General features: G+C 49.7%; 1 long non-coding RNA gene across 1 annotated transcript; it reads right to left on the reverse strand.

The window, feature by feature from the left end:
* On the reverse strand, positions 1-27569 carry LOC122463621. The gene is made up of 3 exons (XR_006287165.1): positions 27560-27569; positions 10167-10347; positions 1-174 (listed from the first exon to the last, which is right to left on the reverse strand). It is a non-coding gene; the product is annotated as an uncharacterized LOC122463621 (long non-coding RNA).

A 27569-nucleotide genomic window follows, 5' to 3' on the forward strand; every position in this document is an offset into this window, starting at 1 on the left:
TATAGAAAAACATCCAAAAATATTTAATAAATTTGAATTGGTATTCTATTGTTTAGTAGCAAGTTTATTCACGATTAATTTTTTTCATTGCTTTTTTTTTTTTGAGTTAATCACGTGAGTTTTCTGCGCATTACCTCAATACAGTGCACATAACAAAATTCATTCCGCACAAGTCTGGAAAAAATTAGAGGGAAAATTGCTGATAGTACTTCAAATGAGGTCCCACTCCACCTGACCCCACCACCCCTCTCCTACCCACGCCTGCCCATTTATCCCCCATCCATAATCCCCCCTCCCATCACTGTGCCCTATCCCCACTGTGATAGGTTATCACCCCTGGGGTGCAGTCTGGGAGGTGCAGGAACCACTGTGGGCTTTGCTGGAGATAACAGGGCCTGGGGAGGCTGAGTGTGTCACCCAACACGACAGCAGGTAGTGCCACAAGCCCAACTGAGTTAACTGAGTGCTTTACCTGAGCCACTCCAGGACATACAGCCAAGCTTCCCAGCCTGGCACCCCTGCTGGAATATAAACCCAGAATTATACTGTCTTGCACTGAACAAGGATCTGTACAATGTGGTGAATTAATATAGTTTGCTCTATAGTTCCCTCAGTGTGGGAAAGCTATGCACAACAAGCTTGCGTTAACCAAGTTGAGATTTTCCCCGGACACTTCATTCAAAACACATTGATAAAGAGAAAACATAAAGAAGTTTATTAACTACAGAAAAATAGATTTTAAGGGATTGTAAGTGATAGCAAACAGATCAAAGCAGATTATCTTGCAAAAAAACAAAAACGCCAAGTCAGCTTAACATACGTAATTAGATGAATAGGATTTGAATTAGCAATTTCTCACCCTGACTAATGGTCCAAGCAGTCCACCAAGTTTTCATACACAGGCTAGAAATTCCTTTAGCCTGCGACCAGCAAGTCCCCCAGTTCAGTCTTTGGTCCTCAGGTGTTTCCAGGAGTTCTCATATGTGGGGAGTGAGGCCCTGAGATGATGTCACATCCTGCCTTCAATCTTTTTTCCATATGGCAGGAACCCTTTGTTTCAAACTCAGTTCCCAGGCCAGTTTGTGGAAAAATACAGGTACCAATATGGAGTTTAGTGTTATATGGTCTGGTCACATGCCCTTGCATGTCATAGCAGCCATTATCCACAGGCTATCTGGAGCATTTTCAGGAAGGCTCACCAAGTGTGGGATAAGCTTCTTCAAAGGCCTATTGTTTCCCCTAATGGGCCATTACCTTGAATAGGCCCTTCACAGCCAGCTGTCTAGACTGGAAGCATCTTGCCTAGTGGGTGGCACCCAGTTGTGTCTACATGTGACATACAGATAGATAGTCAATATTCATAACTTTAGAAACAAAATGGATACATGCACACAAATAGGATAATCATATTCAGCAAATCGTGTCTTTTTCCATAGACACCTAACAAGACATACCTTGTACAAGATACAACATAATGATGTCAGAATTATATCATAATCATACCACTATGAGGAATATGGTGTGTAGTGTCACAGGGCTGTAGCACCTTTCGTTTTGTGTAATTTTTATCCCTTACGCTTTCCCGATTCAGCTCTCTTGCAGAAGTAAAACCCAAACCAAAACAAGTTATATGATAAAAAGGTCCTTTTTACTTTGCGGGCTACATTTATAAGCAGCACAATAAACAATGGGAATCACTTTTTCACTTTCCCTCTTAGAAATGTACCGGCTGAAAAAAGAAGACCCAAGTGGTTAAAGGTGTAAATAAAAGTCTTGAACAAAAATTAATGTGTGCTTTATTGATGCACATTTTAAACTCATGGCAAGACAGATGTGTCTGGATTACTGTGTGGTCTGAAGGGGCCTGTGGCCAGGGGCCCCAACCAACTGGGTACTCCCACAGACTGGAACTCCAGCCCCACCACCCTGCTCCTCCCCTGTGGTAGGCTGAGAATATTCCCCCTGCCTTCCCATGTGGCGCTGGCCCCCCGAGTCCTTCCCCCCCCACCCCCGACATTGTAAACCTGGGTAGAGTGAAACACCCAGCGGCCAAGTGAATTGCTTTCAGTCACGCACAAAGTAAATCAAGTATCACTGCTAGTTAGAGAACTCAAGAGTCCCGACTGCCAGCCTCCAACACTGACCAATAAACAAGACTGTTTTAATAAAAAACCTCATGTCTCACCTGCAGCAATATTTGGCACATAGGCAGAGTTCTCTGGCATAATGCTGTATTAGGCCGGCCTGCAAGGTCTCTTGGCTAGGGGAGTCTCCCTGCACTGGGCCCTCTGCTCCGTGTCCCCCGCGCTCTCTCCAGCTGCTCTCTGCACCTGGCTCTGGACTGCTCCAGCCCCAGCAGTGCTGCAGCTCTGCTCCCAGCACGGATCTGCTTGCTGGCCTGCTTCTCTGGTTCTCCCTGGCTGGCACGGCCCTGCTCCCAGCTCAGCCCAGCCCAGGCTCCTGCTCTCTCCGTAGCTCTGCCCTGTTCTGGCCCAGGCGGCTCCACCAGCTCACAAGGAAGATGGGACCCTCCTGACTCCCTGATTAGCCTGTCTGTCCTGTTGATCAGGCTGACCTGGAGCATTGGCCTCTCCCCATTGCCCCTGGGGATTGTCACACTCAGGGTATGTCTACACTACGGAATAAGGTCGAATTTATAGAAGTCGGTTTTTTAGAAATCAGTTTTATATATTCGAGTGTGTGTGTCCCCACAGAAAATGCTCTAAGTGCATTAAGTGCATTAACTCGGCGGAGTGCTTCCACAGTACCGAGGCTAGAGTCGACTTCCGGAGCATTGCACTGTGGGTAGCTATCCCACAGTTCCCGCAGTCTCCGCTGCCCATTGGAATTCTGGGTTGAGATCCCAATGCCTGATGGGGCTAAAACATTGTCGCGGGTGGTTCTGGGTACATATCGTCAGTCCCCCCTTCCCTCCCTCCCTCCATGAAAGAAAGGGCAGACAATAGTTTCGCGCCTTTTTTCCTGAGTTACCTGTGCGGACGCCATACCACCGCAAGCATGGAGCCCGCTCAGGTAACTGTCACCGTATGTCTCCTGGGTGCTGGCAGATGCGGTACGGCATTGCTACACAGTAGCAGCAACCCATTGCCTTCTGGCAGCAGACGGTACAGTACGACTGGTAGCCGTCATTGTCATGTCCAAGGTGCTCCTGGCCGCGTCGGCTGGGAGCGCCTGGGCAGACATGGGCGCAGGGACTAAATTTGGAGTGACTTTACCAGGTCATTCTCTTTAGTCCTGCAGTCAGTCCTATTGAACCGTCTTATGGTGAGCAGGCAGGTGATACGGATTGCTAGCAGTCGTACTGTACCATCTTCTGCCGCGCAGGCAAGAGATGACGATGGCTAGCAGTCGTATTGTACCATCTTCTGCCGGGCAGGCAAGAGATGAGGATGGCTAGCAGTCGTACTGTACCATCTTCTGCCGAGCAGCCATGAGATGTGGATGGCATGCAGTCCTTCTGCACCGTCTGCTGCCAGCCAAAGATGTAAAAGATAGATGGAGTGGATCAAAACAAGAAATAGACCAGATTTGTTTTGTACTCATTTGCCTCCTCCCCCATCTAGGGGACTCATTTCTCTAGGTCACACTGCAGTCACTCACAGAGAAGGTGCAGCGAGGTAAATCTAGCCATGTATCAATCAGAGGCCAGGCTAACCTCCTTGTTCCAATAAGAACAATAACTTAGGTGCACCATTTCTTATTGGAACCCTCCGTGAAGTCCTGCCTGAAATACTCCTTGATGTAAAGCCACCCCCTTTGTTGATTTTAGCTCCCTGAAGCCAACCCTGTAAGCCGTGTCGTCAGTCGCCCCTCCTTCCGTCAGAGCAACGGCAGACAATCATTCCGCGCCTTTTTTCTGTGCGGACGCCATACCAAGGCAAGCATGGAGGCTGCTCAGCTCACTTTGGCAATTAGGAGCACATTAAACACCACACGCATTATCCAGCAGTATATGCAGCACCAGAACCTGGCAGAGCGATACCGGGCGAGGAGGCGACCGGTCACGTGAGTGATCAGGACATGGACACAGATTTCTCTGAAAGCATGGGCCCTGCCAATGTAGGCATTATGGTGCTAATGGGGCAGGTTCATGCTGTGGAACGCCGATTCTGGGCTCAGGAAACAAGCACAGACTGGTGGGACCGCATAGTGTTGCAGGTCTGGGATGATTCCCAGTGGCTGCGAAACTTTCGCATGCGTAAGGGCACTTTCATGGAACTTTGTGACTTGCTTTCCCCTGCTCTGAAGCGCATGAATACCAAGATGAGAGCAGCCCTCGCAGTTGAGAAGCGAGTGGCGATAGCCCTGTGGAAGCTTGCAACACCAGACAGCTACCGGTCAGTTGGGAATCAATTTGGAGTGGGCAAATCTACTGTTGGGGCTGCTGTGATGCAAGTAGCCCACGCAATCAAAGATCTGCTGATATCAAGGGTAGTGAGCCTGGGAAATGTGCAGGTCATAGTGGATGGCTTTGCTGCAATGGGATTCCCTAACTGTGGTGGGGCCATAGACGGAACCCATATCCCTATCTTGGCACCGGAGCACCAAGCCGCCGAGTACATAAACCGCAAGGGGTACTTTTCAATAGTGCTGCAAGCTCTGGTGGATCACAAGGGATGTTTCACCAAGATCAACGTGGGATGGCTGGGAAAGGTACATGACGCTCGCATCTTCAGGAACTCTGGTCTGTTTCAAAAGCTGCAAGAAGGGACTTTATTCCCAGTCCAGAAAATAACTGTTGGGGATGTTGAAATGCCTATATGTATCCTTGGGGACCCAGCCTACCCCTTAATGCCATGGCTCATGAAGCCGTACACAGGCAGCCTGGACAGTAGTCAGGAGCTGTTCAACTACAGGCTGAGCAAGTGCAGAATGGTGGTAGAATGTGCATTTGGACGTTTAAAGGCGCGCTGGCGCAGTTTACTGACTCACTTAGACCTCAGCGAAACCAATATTCCCACTGTTATTACTGCTTGCTGTGTGCTCCACAATATCTGTGAGAGTAAGGGGGAGACGTTTATGGCGGGGTGGGAGGTTGAGGCAAATCGCCTGGCTGCTGGTTACGCGCAGCCAGACACCAGGGCGGTTAGAAGAGCACAGGAGGGCGTGGTACACATCAGAGAAGCTTTGAAAACCAGTTTCATGACTTGCCAGGCTACGGTGTGAAAGTTCTGTTTGTTTCTCCTTGATGAAACCCGCCGCCCCTTGGTTCACTCTACTTCCCTGTAAGCTAACCACCCTCTCCTCCTCCCTTCGATCACCGCTTGCAGAGACAATAAAGTCATTGTTGCTTCACATTCATGCATTATTTATTCATTCATCACACAAATAGGGGGATGACTACCAAGGTAGCCCAGGAGGGGTGGTGGAGGAGGGAAGGAAAATGCCACACAGCACTTTAAAAGTTTACAACTTTAAAATTTATTGAATGCCAGCCTTCTGTTTTTTGGGCAATCCTCTGTGGCGGAGTGGCTGGTTGGCCGGTGGCCCCCCCACCGCGTTCTTGGGGGTCTGGGTGTGGAGGCTATGGAACTTGGGGAGGAGGGCGGTTGGTTACACAGGGGCTGTAGTGGCAGTCTGTGCTCCAGCTGCCTTTGCTGCAGCTCAACCATACACTGGAGCATACTGGTTTGGTCCTCCAGCAGCCTCAGCATTGAATCCTGCCTCCTCTCATCATGCTGCCGCCACATTCGAGCTTCAGCCCTCTCTTCAGCCCGCCACTTACTCTCTTCAGCCCGCCACCTCTCCTCCCGGTCATTTTGTGCTTTCCTGCACTCTGACATTATTTGCCTCCACGCATTCGTCTGTGCTCTGTCAGTGTGGGAGGACAGCATGAGCTCGGAGAACATTTCATCTCGAGTGCGTTTTTTTTTCTTTCTAATCTTCACTAGCCTCTGTGAAGGAGAAGATCCTGTGATCATTGAAACACATGCAGCTGGTGGAGAAAAAAAAAGGGACAGCGGTATTTAAAAAGACACATTTTATAAAACACTGGCTACACTCTTTCAGGGTAAACCTTGCTGTTAACATTACATACATAGCACATGTGCTTTCATTACAAGGTCGCATTTTGCCTCCCCTCACCGCGTGGCTACCCCCTCAACCGTCCCCCCTCCCTGTGGCTAACAGCGGGGAACATTTCTGTTCAGCCGCAGGCAAACAGCCCAGCAGGAATGGGCTCCTCTGAGTGTCCCCTGAAGAAAAGCACCCTATTTCAACCAGGTGACCATGGATTATATCTCACTCTCCTGAGGATAACACAGAGAGATAAAGAACGGATGTTGTTTGAACGCCAGCAAACATACACTGCAATGCTTTGTTGTACAATGATTCCCGAGTACGTGTTACTGGCCTGGAGTGGTAAAGTGTCCTACCATGAAGGACGCAATAAGTCTTCCCTCCCCAGAAACCTTTTGCAAAGGCTTTGGGAGTATATCCAGGAGAGCCGCGAATGCCAGGGCAAAGTAATCCTTTCACATGCTTGCTTTTAAACCATGTATAGTATTTTAAAAGGTACACTCACCGGAGGTCCCTTCTCCGCCTGCTGGGTCCAGGAGGCAGCCTTGGGTGGGTTCGGGGGGTACTGGCTCCAGGTCCAGGGTGAGAAACAGTTCCTGGCTGTCGGGAAAACCGGTTTCTCCGCTTGCTTGCTGTGAGCTATCTACAACCTCATCATCATCATCATCTTCTTCGTCCCCAAAACCTGCTTCCGTATTGCCTCCATCTCCATTGAAGGAGTCAAACAACATGGCTGGGGTAGTGGTGGCTGAACCCCCTAAAATGGCATGCAGCTCATCATAGAAGCGGCATGTTTGGGGCTCTGACCCGGAGCGGCCGTTCGCCTCTCTGGTTTTCTGGTAGGCTTGCCTCAGCTCCTTCAGTTTCACGCAGCACTGCTTCGGGTCCCTGTTATGGCCTCTGCCCTTCATGCCCTGGGAGATTTTGACAAAGGTTTTGGCATTTCGAAAACTGGAACGGAGTTCTGATAGCACGGATTCCTCTCCCCAAACAGCGATCAGATCCCGTACCTCCCGTTCGGTCCATGCTGGAGCTCTTTTGCGATTCTGAGACTCCATCATGGTCACCTCTGCTGATGAGCTCTGCATGGTCACCTGCAGCTTGCCACGCTGGCCAAACAGGAAATGAGATTCAAAAGTTCGCGGTTCTTTTCCTGTCTACCTGGCCAGTGCATCTGAGTTGAGAGTGCTGTCCAGAGCGGTCAAAATGGAGCACTCTGGGATAGCTCCCGGAGGCCAATACCGTCGAATTGTGTCCACAGTACCCCAAATTCGACCCGGCAAGGCCGATTTAAGTGCTAATCCACTTGTCAGGGGTGGAGTAAGGAAATTGATTTTAAGAGCCCTTTAAGTCGAAATAAAGGGCTTCATCGTGTGGACGGGTGCAGGTTTACATCGATTTAATGCTGCTAAATTCGACCTAAAGTCCTAGTGTAGACCAGGGCTCAGGGTCCTGATTTCTTATCCACCCTTCTGCTTGGTACTGGGAGCTACCCAACCAAAAACCGCACCGAGTTTAGTAAGGGGCCCACAGTCCCCTTACATAAAGGACAGATCCACCCCAGACCAGCCCTGCTAGGAGCCAGTACTGCTCCCATGGGGTCAGTGGGGCTGGGCCGCTCACGCCAGAGCTGGGCTAGGCCTGGCAGGAGCCAGCACCCCCCACATGTGGTTAGTGGGGCCAGGTCTGGGAGGCCCCGTCACTGTGAACAGCTTATTCTCACCTAAAACCCTTGTTAGAGACCAAACACCTGAGACAAACCAGAAAAGTCTTTTTTTGGGGAAGGGGAATAACCTGGGATGGGGGAAGGGTGGGATGGGACGGGAGACAGGATGGGGATGGGGGCTGAGGGTGGAAGGGGGATGGGGCAGGTGACACATAGGGTTGCCAACTGTCTAATCACACAAACCCAAACACTCTTGCCCTGCTCCCTGCCCTTCCCCTTCCCCAAGCCCTACCCAGCTCCCTTCATCCCCCCTCCCTCCATTGCTTGCTCTCCCCCACCCTCACTCACTTTCACTGGGCTGGGGCGGGGGGTTGGGGTGCAGGAGAGGGTGCAGGCTCTGGGAGGGAGTTTGGGTGCAGGAGGGGGCTCAGAGCCAGGGCAGGGAGTTGGGATGTGGGAGGGGGTTTGGGGTGCAGGATCTGGGATTGTTCTGAGAGCTGGCTCAGGGGGTTGGGGTGTGGAAGGGGGTTTGGGGCGCTTACCTCAGGTGGATCCAGTCCGCGGTGCAGAGAGGCTAAGGCAGGCTCCTTGCCTCTCCTGGCCCCGTGCTACTCCCAGAAGCAGCTGGCATGACCAGATGAGCTGGTCGAGGGATTTAACCACACTCTCAAGAGCATGATCTGAAAGGTGGTGGCCCAAGACGGAAAAGACTGGGATACCCTTCTACCATACCTGATGTTTGCGATACGAGAAGTTCCCCAGGTATCTACTGGATTCTCCCCCTTCGAGTTACTGTATGGACGCCACCCACGTGGCATATTGGACGTTACGAAGGAGGAAGGGGAGGGACAACACAACCCAGGAAAGAACGTCATCACACACATGGCCCAAATGAAAGAACGAATAGCCCGAGTGACCTTCATAGAAAGCACAAGAGGCCCAGTGAATCTACTACAACCGTCAGGCAAAAACATGGAAATTTCAACCAGGAGATTGAGTGCTGGTGCTGATACCAACAACAGAAAGCAAACTGCTGGCCAGCTGGTGTGGACCCTATGAGATCGTGGAAGCTGTTGGTGAAATTATAAGGTGAAGCAGCCAGAGCAGCGAAGGCCAAAGCAGATCTACCATATCAACTTACTGAAACCATGGCGTGATTGGGAAATGTGTGTGGCCATCTTGCCAGCTCCACCCCAGGCAGATGGCCCACAAGGACAGGTAAGGATATCCTCCGAACTAGCCCTAGAACAATGAACAGAAGTCATTGAGATGGTTCAGTGGAATCAAGACATGTTTTCCACACAACCAGGCCATACAACGTTGATCCAACATCACATCGTCAACTGTCCCAGAGCAAGGCTGACGATAAAACCATATCGTACACCAGAGGCAAAAAGAGAAGAAATTAGGGCGGAAGTAAGGAAGATGCTGGAGTTCAGGGTGATTGAGGAATCCCACATCCAGTGGTCCAGCCCTGTAGTCTTGGTCCCCAAGCCTGTTGGCACCCTGTGATTCTGTACTGACTTTTGGTAGTTAAATGAAGTATCTCAGTTCGATGCCTACCCGATACCACATATCGATAAGCTGGTGGATCGGTTAGGCAAGACCAGATACTTGACCGCCTTGGACTTAACAAAAGGCTATTGGCAGATCCCCCTGCCTGAGGATGCCATGGGAAAAAAGCCTCCTCTACACCCAATGGTTTCTTCCAATATACCGTCCCCTCTTTCGGGCTCCATGGGGCCCCCGCAACTTTCCAACGGCTGATGGACAGATTACTTTGACCCCATGCCAAGTATGAGCCACCTATTTAAACGCTATGGTAATCCATAGCCCTGTCTGGGAGACGCACATGGGGAAATTGGAAGTGGTAATAGACACTCTTATACAAGCCAACCTCAGCACTATTGTGACGGGTTGGATCACAGAAACCCCCTGGGGGCTGCCAGCTGATGTGCCAAGACTACTTCTGCCCCTGCTTTCCTGCCTTGGTAGCTTGGGACTTCAGTGCCCTGCCTGGTTTGAGCCAGACCCACTAGCCTGCTGCAAACCCAGACCCAGGTCTGAACCACGTCCCCTAACAGCTGTAGGCTTAACTGAAAGCAGTTTAAGAAGTGTTCCTGTCTTTAACACTCAGATGTCCAACTCTCAGTGGGGTCCAAACCCCAAATAGATCTGTTTTACCCTGTATAAAGCTTATACAGGGTATACTCATAAATTGTTCACCCTCTATAACACTGATAGAAAGGTATGCACAGCTCTCCCCCCCTTCCCCCAGTATTAATACAGACTCTGATTTAATTAATAAGTAAAAAGTGATTTTATTAAATACAGAAAGTAGCATTTAAGTGGTTCCAAGTAATAGCAGACAGAACAAAGTGAATTACCAAGCAAAATAGAATAGAACACACAAGTCTATGTCTAATATCGTAAGAAAATTGAATACAAATAAAAACCTCACCCAGTCAGCTTCCTTTTACAGACTAGTCTCCTTCTAGTCTGGGTCCAGCAATCACTCACAGCCCCTGTAGTTACTCTCTTTTATTCCAGTTTTTTTCAGGTATCCTTGGGGGTGGAGAGGCTCTCTCTTTATCCAGCTGAAGACAAAATGGAGGGGTCTCCCACAGGCTTAAATAGACTTTCTCTTGTGGGTGGAGACCCCCTCCTCTCTCCTATGCAAAGTCCAGCTCCAAGGTGGAGTTTTGGAGTCACCTGGGCAAGACATATGTCCGTGCATGACTCAGTTTTTTACAGGCAGCAGCCATTGTTTGCATGCTACCTTGAACGTCCTCATGTAGATTTCTGATGTGGATTGGAGCCTTCCAAGATCCATTGTGCGTTAAGTGCTTCTTGATTGGGCACTGAATTTGCGCATTCCTTTCTCAAGAAGCTGACCAAATGCTTTACAAAAGCTACTTAAAAATCAAGTCAGTACACAGCCAATATTCATAACTTTGAATACAAGGATGATACATGCATACAGATAGGATGAATAGATTCAGTAGTTCATAACCTTTACAGAAACACGTTACATGGCATATGTAGCATAAAACATATTCCAGTTATGTCATATATATACATTCATAAGCATATTTCCCTAAAACCTTATGGGGTTCACCGTCACAGCTATCCCTTCCAAATGTGCAATAGGGGTAGCCGAGGCCAGATACCTCGGGTATATAGTTGGAAGGGGCCTGGTGAAACCCCAATGGAACAAAGTGGAGGCAATACAGGAATGGCCCTGACCAATCCGCAAGAAGCAAGGCAGAGTGTTCTTAGGGATAGTGGGGTACTATTGCCGGTTCATCCATCACTTCGCCATGAGGGCAGACGCCTCGGAGGTAGGCCTTGGGGCCGTCCTTTCACAGATGGTGGAGGATGAGGAGCACCTGATCCTTTACCTCAGCCAGAAGCTCCTGCCCAGGGAGCAATGGTATGCCATAGTAGAAAAGGAATTCCTAGTGGTTAAATGGGCCATGGAGATGCTATGGTACTATCTACTGGGGCGGCAGTTCACCCTTGTGACGCCCCACTCCAATAGAGGCACAAAAACAAGAAGAGGAATACACGAGTGACTAGATGGTTCCTATCCCTACAATCTTTCCTCTTCTGGATACAGCGCAGAGCCGGAAGCCAACACGGTAATGCGGACGGCCTGTCACGACAATACTGTCTCTTGTCCCAAGTAGCCCAACCCAGTGTTGTTGTTGGGGGGTGGAGGGGGGTGGGTGGGAGAGGGAGATATGTGATACAGCAGGGCCAGAGAGCAGTGGGAGAGTGCAAGAGGGGAGATTAAGGGTGGTTCCCTAGAGACTAGGGAAGGCTACTACAGCTGTAGCCAAGTAAGACCCAGTCAGGAACCTAATGTCACACAGCAGCCTAATTAAGGCGTGGTTCCCTGTAAGTGAATTGAAGTGTCTGTAGCAAATTAAGGCCCTGTCAGGAACCTAATTAACCCCCTTTTCCCTCTGTTTCAGGCAGACGGGAGAGTGAGGAAGGGGAGAGGACTGGAGTTTGGAGGTGTGTTGCTGAGATTTGAAAGACCAGAGAATTGGAGGAAGGGAGACCCCATCCCAGCAGAGCAGTGAGACTCCCTCCCACAGCATCAGTGACCGAGGGGAACCCTAATCAGGGGGGAAGAGGGTTAGAAACCTGCAGGGGTCGAGAGGGGCTGGGGCTCAGACCCTGTTTCCTTTCTCTACTACCTTCCTGGGCCACTAGCAGGGCCCTTGGCACCCTAAGAGCAGGGACAAGGAATTATGTCTTAGCCCTGTGCCAAGAAAAGCACGGGACCCACCACACCAACATCAGCCCATTTTGTCACAGTGCTTTTAGTAAAAGTCATGCACAGGTCATGGGGAATTAACAAAAATGTATGGTCCGTGACCTATCTATGACCTTTATTATAAATACCCCTGACTAAACCTTACCTGGGGGACCCCTGGGGCTTCTGCTCTGGTCGGCCTGTGTGGGGCCTCCGGGTGCTGCTGCTCCGGGGGGCCCGGGGCCAGCCCCACTGGCCACTGCTCCATCCGTCCATGGGGCTAGCGGCACCAGTTGCTGCTAGGGCAGGACCTGGGGCCAGCTGCTGGGCATTGCCCAGCAGCAGCTTCTCCAGCCACGCTAGCCGCTGCTCACCATCTTTGTTGCAAGACCAGTGCCCCTTCCATTGGTGCAAAGGGAGGTGATCAAACCCTGCAGCGCTAGGGCAGGGGAGAGGGTTATGAATCTGGATTCGGGGAACTGCTCCCTGAGCCCGGTGGATGACACCTGAGGGTGAGGCCATGTTGGGGATGAAGGTTCTGGGGTGGGGGGCACAGTCAGGTTGGGGGGGTCCTGGGGAAGCGGCTGAAGTAGAGGAGGGCATCCCAGGCAGGGGTCAGAGTCTGCGTGGGGATAGTCAAAGTGGGGAGTGGTCTCCAGACAAGTGGATGAGGATCCTGGGGAAGGAGGTGCACTGAGGCAGAAGTCCAAGGGCAGGGGGTGCAGTTGGCATGGGGGTTCCCAGGGTGGGGGGTGCAGTCAGGGTTGGGGTCCAAGCCTGTGTCCATCTCTTGGAGCCCCATGGGGGCTCACAAATATGTTTGGTGCCAGGCCAACAAAAGGTTAATCCAGCCCTAGCCAGAGGCAGGGAGGTCCCTTTTTCCCCCAGAGAAAGGGTGAGGGACTCGGGAGGGAGGCCCTCGCCTGCTCCCTGCCAGAGATGAGGCTGCCAGCAGCTGCTCCCTTGGGGGCTGGAGGCCGGCGGCCCTGCAGCCCTTGTGCCACTATCAAGGCCGCAAGGGCCATTTATTTCTCAAGCCGCTGTTATGCCCACGGGGGAAGCCCAGCCAGGGCTGAGGTGACTGGTAGGTGTGAGACTCAGGAGCGAGGCCTCCCGTCCCCTCCACACAGTTCTTGTGCCTTCACCACAAGGGGCAATTTATTTCCCAAGCCGCATTTGCGACAGCGGGGGGAACTCAGCCAGCAGGGACGCCCTGTGCTTGGCCAGGTGTGGGGAGTTCGGGGGGTGTCATCCAGACAGCCTGGGCCATCAATCCCTTTGCCAGGGCAAGCGCCCCACAGGGACAGGCCCAAGCCCAGCCAACAAGTGACACAACCTGTTACCAGCGGAGTTCTGCTCCCACACATAGCCTTCCTGGGGCGGTGGCACCAGTTGGGCGAAGACAGCACACGCAGCGCGATGGCTCCCCCGATTGTGAGGGGCTCAGTGCCTCCCTCCCAAGCCCTGACCTCAAATGGCCTCCCCTCAGCCACACGTCCAGCCCATCCCCACGAGGCCGTGGCTGGCAGGGATGACACCGGGAGCTCCTGGAGGGCAGGGGGCTGGCAGGGAGCCCAGCCAGTGTCCTGCTCTCAGTGTGTGGTCCACAGCCAGGACAAGCCTGAGACCATCCAGCTGGAATCCTGCATCCCGGGCCTGCACCCCCAGCATCCAGCCCAGGCCTTGGACACTCCCAGAGCAAGAGCAACATGGAGCCCCAGCAACAGGGTATCACCCCATTCCTCTGGGGAGCCACCCCAGCCCCGATTCCCCCCACTGGCCCCTGGGGACCTGGCTCCCCAAGGACACGAGCACCCTGGAGCCCTGGACAGCAGTTGTGGCCCTGCTCCAACCAGATGGGGGAAAGGACCCTCATGGATCATGACTCCCTCCTGGGGAGCTCCAGGCTAGAAGTACCCCACCCCATAGACACCCTCGCTGTCTAGATCCCCCACTCTGAGCTTGGTCTAAGTTCTCCACTGGAACCTCTCCCCACCCCAGGGTGACCTTGGAGAGAGGATTCCCAGCTGGAGCAGCTCCATTGATGTCAGGGCTGATTGGCACTGGCTGGGACCTGCCCCACTGACTCCAATGGCGGCTCGGGGCCTATTAGCACATGCTGGGACCTGTCCAACATCCCATTTCATTGCACAATGCTGCCGGCACTGACAGCGGCTATGCAATCTTGCTGAGCGACAGATGGGCCTGTTCGGCCTCCATCCCCAGCCATCTGTGACAGGCCTGACAAGGTGGAAGAGAGCTGGACACACGGACAGAGACACGGGAGCCTGTGATGGTTTTCCTGGGGTGCGACCTGGAACTAGTGTACCTCTAACCCTGTGTGCCACCAACCTGGGCTCCCTCTCACACTGTGATGCTGTGACAAGCTGCAAAGCCCTCCAGGTCCTACACTTACACAACCATCCAGAGGCAGGGACACCCCCAGCTGAGTTACATGAATTCTTCTCCCAGCCGCTCATGAACCAACAACAGAGAGGATCTAGCCAATTCCCCCAGCTCCACAGCCTTGGACCCTTGGACTGTATCACCCTGTGTACATTTATAATCCAGTCCATTCCTCCCTTAATGTGGAGAGAACATGTTTTTGTACACTGAGCAGATTTCTCAAGCACTTCAAAGCAAAACACACTGTCTTAGGTAAAATATAAAACATATTTATTAACTCCAGAAAGACAGATTTTAAGTAATCATAAGTAGTGAGCATAGAGATCAAAGTTAGTCACCTAAGAAATAAAACAAATTTGCAGTCTGAGTTCTATAAACTAAACCGGATTTGAACCAGGCAGTGTCTCCCCCCGACAGATGCTAGAGTGCCTTAATACACAGGCTGGGATTCTTCTTTGCAGGACCACCTCTCCTGTTCACAGTCTTTGTTCTACAAACTTGCTTCCAGGTGTTGAGTTGTGGGGGGCGAGAGGCCAAAAGTCATGTCCCTTCCTTTATAGGGTCTTCCAGCTTTCTGGAAAGATCTTTTGCTATGACATGAGTCAAGCCGTGTCCATCGTCCAGGGGCTCCCTCTGAGAAGCCTTCATTGTACACAGATCCTGAGATGGTCCTTGGGAGTCATGGATTCCCCTTAATGGGCCATCAGTGCTGTCCAGCTTCTCCATTGTTGTACCTGAAAGGCTGGTTGTGGGTGTTCCCAACCTCACAATATCTTCCAGTGACACACACCAAGCCAAACTTCATCACTTCCCATATAATACAGTGATAGCGCATGCAATCCAACAGGATATTAATGTTCAACAGAGCAAGGCTTTTCAAATGATGCCTAACAAGGCATGCTGGGTACAAAACACAGCATAATGATATTACCATGTAAATATGGGGAAGCCAGGGTACTGCTTTGGAGCACAGAGGCCCACAGCACCAGACACAGGGACAGAGATGTGAGGCCCCGGGATGCTTTGAAGCTTTATTGGCTTTGCTCATGAGGCAGAGAATCGGGAACCTCATCCCATCACCCCCAGCGTGAGACAAACCAACCCCACCTGGACAGGGCTAACGCTACTGCCAGGGGTCTGCCTGGCCTTCGCCACCTCCCATCCTGCACTGCTGTCTGCCCTGGCCCTCACCACCTCCCCCCCTCTCCCCAACTGCCCACCCCTTTCAACCTCCCATCCCATTCCCCCATCTGCCCCACCCCTCTTGGCTCAGCCCCATGGAGTTTCCTTTCATGGCAATATTGAATGAAGTAGCTGAGAACCACCTTCCCTGCTGCTGGCCCAGTCATGGGGACAGCAGGAGTGAGCACCACCCTCTGCAGCATGGGAGGGGGAAGAGAGGGGAAAGGAGCTATAAGAAGAGGGTCTGGGAGCTGAGAGCCCATCACTGGGGATCCGGTGTGAGTATCTGTCAGTGAGTGACGGCACCCCCTGCTCCTGCCCCATAGAAACCCTGGTGAGTCCCCCACCTCCTCCTGCCCCATGGAAACCCTGGTGAGTCCCCATTGCTCCCCCCCACCTCCTCCCGTATGGCAAACCTGGTGAGTCCTTCCTGCCTCCTCCTGCCCCATTGAAACCCTAGTGAGTCACCCCTGCCTCCTCCTGCCCTATGGAAAACTAGGTGAGTCCCCATTTGTCAGGGCTGAATCCCCACTTTGGCACTTCGAGTGCGGAAGGTGGGGGCCCACAAGGATTCTAAAAATTAATACTGGCCACTCCAGGTTGTATTAAACTCCCAAGGTTACAGCTTCTCTCTGACCTTGGCTTGATAAACGCTGCTGCCACCCAAATGCAAAAAAAGCCCCTTGGACCCAGGAAGGAGCACTTGGGAATTCCTCCCTGTGAGGTACCCTCAAGCCCTTTCACGCCCCCTCTGGGGAAGAGCTGAGAAAGAAAACAAAGGAAATTAAGCGGTTGCCACCAGCTAATTAAACATATGCACAAACCTCTGAGGACACCAAAAATCCAATCCTATTCTCAAAAAAGGTAAATTTTATTAAAGAAAGAAAGAAAGAAAGAAAGAAAGAAAGAAAGAAAGAAAGAAAGAAAATACATTTGGAACTTAGGCTTTTTGCTCGATCTTAAAAGCAACAATTATAAAAATTAAGCACCCAAACTAGCTTTCTTGGGGGTTCAGCTTAAAGGTTACAAGCAAACAAAAGCATTTGGGGTTAACACAGACAAGATCCACCAGCCCAAATAAAGAAATAAACCTGATTGTGTCTTACTAAACATTCCTAATTTACTTACATATTTGGGGGTTTTCAAATAAGTAATTCTAGGTATGATCTATTGAATTTTCATACCTGGTTCAAGTTTTACACAGCGCTCCTGCTTACAGCATTGCTGCTCCATGCCCCCTTCTCCAGAGAACAACAGACAAAGGGAAAGGTTTTTTTCCCAATTTTAAAAAGGTCTACCTTCCCATTGGCTCTTTTGGTCAGGTGCCCACTCTCTTTTCTTTTACCTGTGGCCCCTTACTGAAGATGGAGGCAACCTACAAGAAGAAAGTCAAGGAAAGTGTGGGCCCCTTACTGAATGATGGAGGCAACCTACTGACAGAGGATGCCAATCTTTAAAAAAGGGAAGAAGGAGGATCCTGGGAACTACAGGCCAGTCAGCCTCACCTCAGTCCCTGGAAAAATCATGGAGCAGGTCCTCAAAGAATCAATCCTGAAGCACTTACATGAGAGGAAAGTGATCAGGAACAGTCAGCATGGATTCACCAAGGGAAGGTCATGCCTGACTAATCTAATCGCCTTTTATGATGAGATTACTGGTTCTGTGGATGAAGGGAAAGCAGTGGATGTATTGTTTCTTGACTTTAGCAAAGCTTTTGACACGGTCTCCCACAGTATTCTTGTCAGCAAGTTAAGGAAGTATGGGCTGGATGAATGCACTATAAGGTGGGTAGAAAGTTGGCTAGATTGTTGGGCTCAACGGGTAGTGATCAATGGCTCCATGTCTAGTTGGCAGCCGGTGTCAAGTGGAGTGCCCCAGGGGTCGGTCCTGGGGCCGGTTTTGTTCAATATCTTCATAAATGATCTGGAGGATGGTGTGGATTGCACTCTCAGCAAATTTGCGGATGATACTAAACTGGGAGGAGTGGTAGATACGCTGGAGGGGAGGGATAGGATACAGAAGGACCTAGACAAATTGGAGGATTGGGCCAAAAGAAATCTGATGAGGTTCAATAAGGATAAGTGCAGGGTCCTACACTTAGGATGGAAGAATCCAATGCACCGCTACAGACTAGGGACCGAATGGCTAGGCAGCAGTTCTGCGGAAAAGGACCTAGGGGTGACAGTGGACGAGAAGCTGGATATGCGTCAGCAGTGTGCCCTTGTTGCCAAGAAGGCCAATGGCATTTTGGGATGTATAAGTAGGGGCATAGCGAGCAGATCGAGGGACGTGATCGTTCCCCTCTATTCGACACTGGTGAGGCCTCATCTGGAGTACTGTGTCCAGTTTTGGGCCCCACACTATAAGAAGGATGTGGATAAATTGGAGAGAGTCCAGCGAAGGGCAACAAAAATGATTAGGGGTCTAGAGCACATGACTTATGAGGAGAGGCTGAGGGAGCTGGGATTGTTTAGTCTGCAGAAGAGAAGAATGAGGGGGGATTTGATAGCTGCTTTCAACTACCTGAAAGGGGGTTCCAAAGAGGATGGCTCTAGACTGTTCTCAATGGTAGCAGATGACAGAACGAGGAGTAATGGTCTCAAGTTGCAATGGGGGAGGTTTAGATTGGATATTAGGAAAAACTTTTTCACTAAGAGGGTGGTGAAACACTGGAATGCGTTACCTAGGGAGGTGGTAGAATCTCCTTCCTTAGAGGTTTTTAAGGTCAGGCTTGACAAAGCCCTGGCTGGGATGATTTAACTGGGAATTGGTCCTGCTTCGAGCAGGGGGTTGGACTAGATGACCTTCTGGGGTCCCTTCCAACCCTGATATTCTATGATTCTATGATTCTATGATGTGGAAAAAGCTAATGTACTCAATGCTTTTTTTGCCTCTGTCTTCACGAACAAGGTCAGCTCCCAGACTACTGCACTGGGCAGCACAGCATGGGGAGGAGGTGACCAGCCCTCTGTGGAGAAAGAAGTGGTTCGGGACTATTTAGAAAAGCTGGACAAGCAGAAGTCCATGGAGCTGGATGGCGAATGTGATTGCAGAGCCATTGGCCATTATCTTTGAAAACTCATGGCGATCGGGGGAAGTCCCAGAAGACTGGAAAAAGGCTAATGTAGTGCCCATCTTTAAAAAAGGGAAGAAGGAGGATCCAGGGAACTACAGGCCAGTCAGCCTCACCTCAGTCCCTGGAAAAATCGTGGAGCAGGTCCTCAAGGAATCAATTCTGAAGCACTTAGAGGAGAGGCAAGTGATCAGGAACAGTCAGCATGGATTCAACAAAGGGCAAGTCATGCCTGACTAATCTAATTGCCTTCTATGATGAGATAACTGGCTCTGTGGATGAGGGGAAAGCGGTGCTCCATCCCCAGACACGTTAACAGACTTTTCCAGTAGCTGTACTGGCCGCGAATGCCAGGGCAAATTAATCATTAAACATGCTTGCTTTTAAACCATGTATAATATTTACAAAGGTACATGCACCAGAGGTCCCTTCTCCGCCTTCAGGGTCTGGGAGCCCGCCTGGGGTGGGTTCGGGGGGTACTGGGTCCAGGTCCAGGGTGATAAACAGATCCTGGCTGTTGGCGAAACCGGTTTCTCTGCTTCCTTGCTGTGAGCTATCTACAACCTCCTCCTCCTCATCATCATCTTCCTTGCCCCCAAAACCTGCTTCCGTGTTGCCTCCCACTCTTTGGATGGAGTCAAAGCACAGGGTTGGGGTAGTGGTGACTGCACCCCCTAGAATGGCATGCAGCTCATCATAGAAGCAGCATGTCTGGGGCTCTGGACCGGAGTGGCTGTTTGCCTCTCTGTTTTTTGGTAGGCTTGCCTGAGCACCTTAAGTTTCATGTGGCACTGTTATAGCCTCTGTCCTTCATGCCATTGGAGATTTTTTCAAATATGTTGGCATTTCGTCTTTTCGAACGGAGTTCTGCCAGCACGGATTCATCTCCCCATACAGCGATCAGATTCCGTACCTCCTGTTTGGTCCATGCTGGAGCTCTTTGGCGATTCTGGGACTGCATGGCGTCCTGTGATGATGAGCTCTGCATGGTGACCTGTGCAGGTGAGCTCACCACGCTGGCCAAACAGGAAATGAGAGTGAAAAGTTCACGGGCGTTTTCCTGTCTACCTGGTCAATGCATCTGTGTTGAGAGTGCTGTCCAGATTGGTCACAACTGAATGCTCTGGGATAGCTCCCGGAGGCCAATGCTGTCGAATTGCATCCACAGTACCCCCAAATTCGATCTGGCAAGGCCGATTTCAGCGCTAATCCCCTTGTGGGGGGTGGAGTAAAGAAATCGATTTTAAGAGCCCTTTAAGTAGAAAAAAAGGGCTTCATTGTGTGGATGGGTGCAGGGTTAAATCGAGGTAATGCTGCTAAATTCGACCTCAACTCGTAGTGTAGACCAGGCCTAAGAAAGGTGGGGGCAGGTATTCTGGTCAGGAGAGTGTAGGCCCTTCCCAGGGACATTCCCTAGACTGGTTTGATCTGTTGTACCTACTGTTCAAAGAATAGAGTTAATAGGCTCCCTTAGGAGCTGCTTTGTTATTTTAATTGTGGTAGAGCTGCGTATGCCCTGCCTGCTAAGAGCTAAAATCACTGGGAGCTGAAATCACTTGAGTTGGAGCCAGCCTGTTTCTGTCCAGCCTGCAACAGAGCTGAAAGTTACTAAGAGACTGATGTGCAGCAGTCATAGCTGAGAGACGGATGGCAGCAGATGGTTACTGATGGCCAGCAGGACAGCGGCAGAGAGGCGTGATGAGTGGCCAGCAGGGCAATGGGGGAGAGGTGGCTAGCAGAGCGAATAAGATGCCTCTTTACCCCCCGACTAGGGTGGGAGGTGAACTCTGCAGATGCACCTCTGAACTCTGGGGCTGCATTGACTAAGGGCAGCAACTGTGAGTGGGGTGCAGAGAAGGGTCAGGCATGTGAACTGGACTTTTGGTTGCTGGATTTAAGAACCCGATGGGAAAAAGACACTGCCCAACATACTTGGGATGGTTATTTAACTTATGGTTTAAGTTTATTAATCCTGTTTGCGGTTTTTTCCCAAATTAATTCTGAGTTACTTCCCTCTTTTATTAAAAGTTTCTTTTCTACACTCAGAGTCCATGCTTGCGAGCGGGGAAGTATTGCCTCTCAGAGGCACCCAGGGGTGATGTGTAAATTTCCCAGATTACTGGGTGAGAGCTCGAGACGGTTTTGTGTTGGATCAATGGAAAGGAACCCCTAGATATTGAACCTGGCCCTGGCTGCTGCTGGCTCCACCTGGTAGAAGGGTTACACATGTATTATTTCTGTATCTGAAGTTAGAAATGTGAGGTATAAACTTGTATTAGTTATGTAATTATGCAAATTGAGGGCCCTTAACGGTACTTCAGAAACCTGATGACTCTTAAGCAAGAAACCATGAGCTGTGAATGGTTTTGTTCTCCTGTAAGCCTTCCTATGGACATGTGGGCCAACCCATGAAGTATGGAGACGGGGGTCACAGAGAGGCATATTTCAGAGTAACAGCCGTGTTAGTCTGTATTCGTAAAAAGAAAAGGAGTACTTGTGGCACCTTAGAGACTAACCAGTTTATTTGAGCATGAGCTTTCGTGAGCTACAGCTCACTTCATCGGATGCATAGCATATCGTGGAAACTGCAGAAGACATTATATACACACAGAGACCATGAAACAAAACTTCCTCCCACCCCACTCTCCTGCTGGTAACAGCTTATCTAAAGTGATCATCAAGTAGAGCCATTTCCAGCACAAATCCAGGTTTTCTCACCCTTCCCCCCCCCCCCCCCCCCCAGCACACACACACATACAAACTCACTCTCCTGCTGGTAATAGCCCATCCCTCTTTGAAACCTCTCTTTATAATGCGCATGATAATCAACGTGGGTCATTTCCAGCACTAATCCAGGTTTTCTCACCCCCCCCCCCCCACACCCCCCTCCAAATACCACACACACAAACTCATTCTCCTGCTGGCAATAGCTCATCTTACAATGTGCACAGCAATAATCCAAGTTTAACCAGAACGTCTTGGGGGGGGGTTGTAGGAAAAAAACAAGGGGAGATAGGCTACCTTGCATAATGACTTAGCCACTCCCAGTCTCTATTCAAGCCCAAATTAATAGTATCCAATTTGCAAATGAATTCCAATTCTGCAGTTTCTCGCTGGAGTCTGGATTTGAAGTTTTTTTGCTTTAAGATAGCGACCCTCATGTCTGTGATTGCGTGACCAGAGAGATTGAAGTGTTCTCCGACTGGTTTATGAATGTTATAATTCTTGACATCTGATTTGTGTCCATTTATTCTTTTACGTAGAGACTGTCCAGTTTGACCAATGTACATGGCAGAGGGGCATTGCTGGCACATGATGGCATATATCACATTGGTGGATGTGCAGGTGAACGAGCCTCTGATAGTGTGGCTGATGTTGTTAGGCCCTGTGATGGTGTCCCCTGAATAGATATGTGGGCACAGTTGGCAACGGGCTTTGTTGCAAGGATAGGTTCCTGGGTTAGTGGTTCTGTTGTGTGGTATGTGGTTGTTGGTGAGTATTCGCTTCAGGTTGGGGGGCTGTCTGTAGGCAAGGACTGGCCTTTCTCCCAAGATTTGTGAGAGTGTTGGGTCATCCTTCAGGATAGGTTGTAGATCCTTAATAATGCGTTGGAGGGGTTTTAGTTGGGGGCTGAAGGTGACGGCTAGTGGCGTTCTGTTATTTTCTTTGTTAGGCCTGTCCTGTAGTAGGTGACTTCTGGGAACTCTTCTGGCTCTATCAATCTGTTTCTTCACTTCCGCAGGTGGGTATTGTAGTTGTAAGAATGCTTGATAGAGATCTTGTAGGTGTTTGTCTCTGTCTGAGGGGTTGGAGCAAATGCGGTTGTATCGCAGAGCTTGGCTGTAGACGATGGATCGTGTGGTGTGGTCAGGGTGAAAGCTGGAGGCATGTAGGTAGGAATAGCGGTCAGTAGGTTTCCGGTATAGGGTGGTGTTGATGTGACCATCGTTTATTAGCACTGTAGTGTCCAGGAAGTGGATCTCTTGTGTGGACTGGACCAGGCTGAGGTTGATGGTGGGATGGAAATTGTTGAAATCATGGTGGAATTCCTCAAGGGCTTCTTTTCCATGGGTCCAGATGATGAAGATGTCATCAATATAGCGCAAGTAAAGTAGGGGCGTTAGGGGACGAGAGCTGAGGAAGCGTTGTTCTAAATCAGCCATAAAAATGTTGGCATACTGTGGGGCCATGCGGGTACCCATAGCAGTGCCGCTGATCTGAAGGTACCCATAGCAGTGCCGCTGATCTGAAGGTATACATTGTCCCCAAATGTAAAATAGTTATGGGTAAGGACAAAGTCACAAAGTTCAGCCACCAGGTTAGCCGTGACATTATCGGGGATAGTGTTCTTGATGGCTTGTAGTCCATCTTTGTGTGGAATGTTGGTGTAGAGGGCTTCTACATCCATAGTGGCCAGGATGGTGTTATCAGGAAGATCACCAATGGATTGTAGTTTCCTCAGGAAGTCAGTGGTGTCTCGAAGGTAGCTGGGAGTGCTGGTAGCGTAGGGCCTGAGGAGTGAGTCTACATAGCCGGATAATCCTGCTGTCAGGGTGCCAATGCCTGAGATGATGGGGCACCCAGGATTTCCAGGTTTATGGATCTTGGGTAGTAGATAGAATATCCCAGGTCGGGGTTCCAGGGGTGTGTCTGTGCGGATTTGATCTTGTGCTTTTTCAGGAAGTTTCTTGAGCAAATGCTGTAGATGCTTTTGGTAACTCTCAGTGGGATCAGAGGGTAATGGCTTGTAGAAAGTGGTGTTGGAGAGCTGCCGAGCAGCCTCTTGTTCATATTCCAACCTATTCATGATGACAACAGCACCTCCTTTGTCAGCCTTTTTGATTATGACGTCAGAGTTGTTTCTGAGGCTGTGGATGGCATTGTGTTCTGCACGGCTGAGGTTATGGGGCAAGTGATGCTGCTTTTCCACAATTTCAGCCCGTGCACGTCGGCGGAAGCACTCTCTGTAGAAGTCCAGTCTGCTGTTTCGACCTTCAGGAGGAGTCCACCTAGAATCCTTCTTTTTGTAATGTTGGTAGGCAGGCCTCTGTTGGATCATTATGTTGTTCAGAGGTATTTTGGAAATATTCCTTGAGTCGGAGACGTCGAAAATAGGATTCTAGGTCACCACAGAACTGTATCATGTTCGAGGGGGTGGAGGGGCAGAAGGAGAGACCCCGAGATAGGACAGCTGCTTCTGCTGGGCTGAGAGTATAGTTGGATAGGTTAACAATATTGCTGGGTGGGTTGAGGGAACCATTGCTGTGGCCCCTTGTAGCCTGTAGTAGTTTAGAAAGTTTAGTGTCCTTTTTCTTTTGTAGAGAAGTAAAGTGTGCGTTGTAAATGGCTTGTCTAGTTTTAGTAAAATCCAGCCACGAGGAAGTTTGTGTGGAAGGTTGGTTTTTTATGAGAGTATCCATTTTTGAGAGCTCATTCTTAATCTTTCCCTGTTTGCTGTAGAGGATGTTGATCAGGTGATTCCGCAGTTTCTTTGAGAGCGTGTGGCACAAGCTGTCAGCATAGTCTGTGTGGTATGTAGATTGTAATGGATATGTTAGTCTCTAAGGTGCCACAAGGACTCCTCGTTGTTTTTACAGAGACATGTGACCATGTCACCTGATACTGAAATCCATCTTAAACCTTGTACTTTTCCATGAGAAATTGGGAAGGGGGTCAAACTGAGCCAAAGGGCTCCTGCCTTTTGCCAAATCTATATAAGGGTGTGGAACAGGACAAAGGGGGCTGCTGCCAGTCATGAGGAAACCCCCTGCTTACCACCCAGGCTGTCTGCTGGAACTAACAAAGATTGAACCAGGGGGAAAGATTAGGCCCAGACTAGGAATGAGCATAGTCTGTGAAAGAAGCTTATTGGAACATAGTTGAGGGTGAGATATTACATGTAACCAGTTTCTCAGTGTATTGATCTTAGCCTTGCGTGTTTGTTTTATTTTGATTAGTGACTTACTTTTTTCCATCTGTAATCCTTTATGATCACTTAAACCTACCTTTTATACTTAATAAAATCATTTTTGTTTGTTAAAAAACCCACTGTAAGTAATTGTTACCTGAGGGGGCAAACAGTCTGTGCATATCTCTCTTTACTTCAGGAAAGAGGGTGAATAATATGAACTCACACTAAATAAAACTTGATACAGTGTGAGATGAGTTTATATGGGGTTCAAACTCCCAGAAAGTCTGTACACTGGGTGCTGGGGCAAGTCCCTTTTTAACTGAGAAACCCCAGAGCTGAGCTGATCTGATCTCAGCATCTGTGTTCTGCAGAGACGTGTGGCCCAAACTCTAGGTCGGTGCTGAAAACTCATGGTGATCGGGGGAGGTCCCGGACGATTGGAAAAAGGCAAATATAGTGCCCATCTTTAAAAAAGGGAAGAAGGAGAACCCAGGGAGATACAGACCGGTGAGGCTCACTTCATTCCCCGGCAAAATTATGGAGCCGGTCCTCAAGGAATCCATTTTGAAGCACTTGGAAGAGAGGAAGGTGATCATAGAATCATAGAATCATAGAACATCAGGGTTGGAAGGGACCCCAGAAGGTCATCTAGTCCAACCCCCTGCTCGAAGCAGGACCAATTCCCAGTTAAATCATCCCAGCCAGGGCTTTGTCAAGCCTGACCTTAAAAACCTCTAAGGAAGGAGATTCTACCACCTCCCTAGGTAATGCATTCCAGTGTTTCACCACCCTCTTAGTGAAAAAGTTTTTCTTAATATCCAATCTAAACCTCCCCCATTGCAACTTGAGACCATTACTCCTCGTTCTGTCATCTGCTACCATTGAGAACAGTCTAGAGCCATCCTCTTTGGAACCCCTTTCAGGTAGTTGAAAGCAGCTATCAAATCCCCCCTCATTCTTCTCTTCTGCAGACTAAACAATCCCAGCTCCCTCAGCCTCTCCTCATAAGTCATGTGCTCTAGACCCCTAATCATTTTTGTTGCCCTTCGCTGGACTCTCTCCAATTTATCCACATCCTTCTTGTAGTGTGGGGCCCAAAACTGGACACAGTACTCCAGATGAGGCCTCACCAGTGTCGAATAGAGGGGAACGATCACGTCCCTCGATCTGCTCGCTATGCCCCTACTTATACATCCCAAAATGCCATTGGCCTTCTTGGCAACAAGGGCACACTGCTGACTCATATCCAGCTTCTCGTCCACTGTCACCCCTAGGTCCTTTTCCGCAGAACTGCTGCCTAGCCATTCGGTCCCTAGTCTGTAGCGGTGCATTGGATTCTTCCATCCTAAGTGCAGGACCCTGCACTTATCCTTATTGAACCTCATCAGATTTCTTTTGGCCCAATCCTCCAATTTGTCTAGGTCCTTCTGTATCCTATCCCTCCCCTCCAGCGTATCTACCACTCCTCCCAGTTTAGTATCATCCGCAAATTTGCTGAGAGTGCAATCCACACCATCCTCCAGATCATTTATGAAGATATTGAACAAAACCGGCCCCAGGACCGACCCCTGGGGCACTCCACTTGACACCGGCTGCCAACTAGACATGGAGCCATTGATCACTACCCGTTGAGCCCGACAATCTAGCCAGCTTTCTACCCACCTTATAGTGGGTCAGGAACAGTCAACATGGATTCATCAAGGGCAAGTCATGCCTGACCAACCTGATTGCCTTCTATGATGAGATAACTGGCTATGTGGATATGGGGAAAGCGGTGGATGTGATACATCTTGACTTTAGCAAAGCTTTTGATACGGTCTCCCACTGTATTCTTACCAGCAAGTTAAAGAACTGTGGATTGGATGAATGGACTATAAGGTGGATAGAAAGCTGGCTAGATCGTCGGGCTCAATGGATAGTGATCAATGGCTTGATGTCTAGTTGGCAGCCGGTATCAAGCAGAGTGCCCCAGGGGTCGGTCCTGGGGCCAGTTTTGTTCAACATCTTCATTAATGATCTGGATGATGGGATGGATTGCACTCTCAGCAAGTTTGCAGATGATACTAAGCTGGGAGGAGAGATAGATATGCTGGAGGGTAGGGATAGGATACAGAGTGTCCTAGACAAATTGGAGGATTGGGCCAAGAGAAATCTGATGAGGTTCAACAAGGACAAGTGCAGAGTCCTGCACTTAGCAAGGAAGAATCCCAAGTACTGCTACAGGCTGGGGACCAACTGGTTAAGTGGCAGTTCTGAGAAAAGGACCTGGGATTACAGTGGATGAGAAGCTGGATATGAGTCACCAGTGTGCCCTTGTTGCCAAGAAGGCTAACGGCATATTGGGCTGTGTCAGGGTTCCCTCTCCACTCTGAACTCTGGGATACAGATGTGGGACCTGCATGAAAGACCCCCTAAGCTTACAAATTCCAGCTTAGGTTAAAAACTTCCCCAAGGCACAAATCCTTTCCTTGTCCTTGGACAGTATTTCTGCTACCACCAAGTGATTTAGACAAAGATTCAGGAAAAGGACCACTTGGAGTTCCTATTTCCCCAAAATATCCCCCCAAGCCCTTTCACTCTCTTTCCTGGGGAGGCTTGAGAATACTATATCAAGCAATTGCCTTTAACAAAAGTACAAACCAGAACCTTTGTTTATAGGACACTAAAAATCAATCAGGTGCTTAAAAGAAGAACTTTATTCTAAAGAAAAAAGTAAAAGAAGCACCCTTGTAAAATCAGGATAGAAGGTAGTTTTATAGGGTGATAAAAAGAGTTAAAACACAGAGACTTCCCCTCTAAGCTCAACTTCCCCGTTACAAAAACAGGCATAAAACCTCCCTCTTAGCATAGGGAAAATTCACAAGCTAAAACAAAAGATAATCTAACGCATTTCCTTGCCTTTACTTACAATTTCTGTACTTTTAGATATATCATTTCAGGTGTCTTTTTAGGAGCTGGTTTACCTGCTTGGTCTCTCTCTCTCTGTCCTGAGAGGGAACAAACAAAGACAGCACAAACAAAAACTCCC

The sequence above is a fragment of the Chelonia mydas genome, chromosome 23, assembly GCF_015237465.2.
Source record: "Chelonia mydas isolate rCheMyd1 chromosome 23, rCheMyd1.pri.v2, whole genome shotgun sequence".
In the NCBI taxonomy this organism is placed as follows: Eukaryota; Metazoa; Chordata; order Testudines; family Cheloniidae; genus Chelonia; species Chelonia mydas.